General features: G+C 44.5%; 1 protein-coding gene across 1 annotated transcript in view; it reads left to right on the top strand.

The window, feature by feature from the left end:
• LOC143124291 (transmembrane protein 150A) overlaps nucleotides 1–2,500 on the top strand; it is a 34,132-nt gene that overhangs the window by 21,697 nt on the left and 9,935 nt on the right. The window lies entirely within an intron of this gene.

Here is a 2,500-nt window from a genome sequence, read left to right as displayed (position 1 = left end):
TTAATTTATGAATCAGAGCCAGTGGTTCAGGGGAGGGGAGAGCGAGGGTCCTTAGTTGCTTAAATGTTTGGAACGTTGGCTCACTGCCCAGACCATGAGCAAGGTCAGCCAGTGGGGCATCACACTCAGTGCTTTATGGGTACGTTTCCATGGAGACAGTGAGGTGAGGCAGCGAGAGGAGGGGTTGAGATCCACCAGATAATGTAAATGTTTCAGATGTTTTTAAAATCACATTTGAACGTCTTTCTCTGTCTTGAACGTTTTTCTCTGTCTCCCATCTCTTTGTGTGTGTGTGTGTGTGTGTGTGTGTGTGTGTGTGTCGGTGTGTGTGTGTAGTTATGTCTTGAGTGGCTTTGTGTACTTTGCAGCCATTGAAACCCACTCAGAGATATGCAACACAGAGGCCCCTGATGCCAAACACAGATAGGTCTAAACAGGAAGCAGCTGACAGCTAAGCCTTTTGAGATCTATTCATGTAAACAGTGTCACAGAGTTATCCTAGTTAAAACATGGTGAAGTGAACAGGTTTGGTACAATGCCAGGGGAAATGATACAGACGTTTGGCACCAGTGTTGGAAGTTGTTTTCAGGCACAACCCACGTCGGACGCTCCTAAACAGTGGGCACTATTACGGTAAAGCATCTGTGGAACCAGTGTGACTGGCATCAGAGTAGTTGCAAAATTCCCACTTAGGCTTACTTGGAAAAGAGGCAGCTGGGACGAGGTCTGTGGTACGGTACCTGACTCATGCCAAACCACAAACTCCGCTAACCCTCAAGCCGAATGATAGACCTCACACACTTATCTAACTTCCTGAAGAGTGTTAATAGAGAGGGTTAAAGCGAAGCCTTTTATTTAGTGACGTAAGGTGACACTCCCACTTATGCAGACCGGAACTGTCCCGTTTTGATCCCATACTAACGAATTACGTTATGCTCTATCTTGCTAGTAATCAAGGATCTTTGGTGTTAATGTCTCTTCCCCTCAGGCGATGCAGAGTATATACAGCATTCAGTGCATACAGTGTTGAATACAGTAGTTTGGTGGTGAAAGAGGACCCATCGTCTGGCATGCATCAGCTTTAGATCTCAAGATTCTCTCTATCGCTCTCTCTCTCTCTCTCTCTCTCTCTCTCTCTCTGTATATATATCTGCCTGCATGTTGACATGCTACACTCTCAAAGCCATAGTTTTTTTGTTCTTACTGTTTCCCCTAACGCCCCCTTTTGTCTTGCCCAATCTCAATCTCTTCTGATTAGGGACACTTTAGAGTTAGAGGATTCTTAAAACACCTCTAGAGCTGTGGCTATTTTAAAGACTGAACTGAGTGACGTGTGAACATCGTGAGGTAAAACGAGATAGTACTGTAAACCATCTCTGGAATGGTCATTCGGGGCTGTCTGGTCACAATTTAACGAAGTTCTCCTGAAATCACTCTTTCCCCTAAGTGTTTGTGCCGAGCAGTGATGGTGTGTTTATCAACAAGGTCCTCCCAGTCCTCCTTGTCCCAGTCCTCCTAGTCTGAAGCTGAGCTGAGCAAGTGGGAAAGAATGCCATGTACAAGCAAAACACGTAGAGTCTGTGATCTATTAAATCCGTATGAGCATACACACACACATACACACACACACACACACACACACACACACACACACACACACACACACACACATACAAGCACAATCATACACATAGACACAGAAAGAGAGAGAGAGAGAGAGAGAGAGAGACTTATAAGAAAACACTTTTTCACTGTCTTCAAAAAATTGTTACAGTCCATCAGGTTAAACTAAACACAGAATAGACTTAAAACAGAGACATTTACTCACACATACACACACACACATGCACATGCACACAGTTGCCCACAGAATTGCTTGACTCATTTATGATTGTGAAAGGAAGTCGTTTGTACAAAATGTTACGGCTGGCTTGGTTGACCAGGGCTTGCAACATAGTGCTCCCTCATTCAGAGATGATGTTAGATGTGCTGCCAAATAATGCCCCAGGCTAATAGCGGGGTGCATCACCATGAAGTGACGAACAGTCTCACAGGAAGCCAGTAATCAGCACCCGGCACCCTCACGCCCTCTTCTAGGCATTTTCCGTACTTGATTACAAGGCGGTGGGACACCTAAAGCAACGCGAATGTATCTCAGTTCACATTGAATCCTACTGTTAACGACAGGATGCTATATAGCCCTCCAGTCACCAAGATACTGCATGGAACCCACAGTCGAGTGGCCTTGTTGAGGAACACCCATGGACATGCCATGAGACAAATGTGTATTTCTATCTATTTTTAGTCAGATGGAAGGAACATGAGCTTTTTATCTGTCATTGTTTTCTGACAGGGAGGCTACACGTAACTGAAGCTTTCTGTTCACGTAGTGTCTGCTGCAAAAATTTGCTTACAATATAATTAATGCCAGATGTGATGGCGGCACTTACGTAAAAAGAAAAAAAAAATGACCTGTCTATTTTTACGCTACGCAGACGGA

The sequence above is a fragment of the Alosa pseudoharengus genome, unplaced genomic scaffold (assembly GCF_046254945.1).
Source record: "Alosa pseudoharengus isolate Yale_2024_CS ecotype anadromous, Long Island Sound unplaced genomic scaffold, YU_APseudo_1.1 YU_APseudo_1.1_scf_15, whole genome shotgun sequence".
Lineage (NCBI taxonomy): Eukaryota > Metazoa > Chordata > Actinopteri > Clupeiformes > Clupeidae > Alosa > Alosa pseudoharengus.
This window is presented reverse-complemented; position numbering and strand designations above follow the sequence as displayed.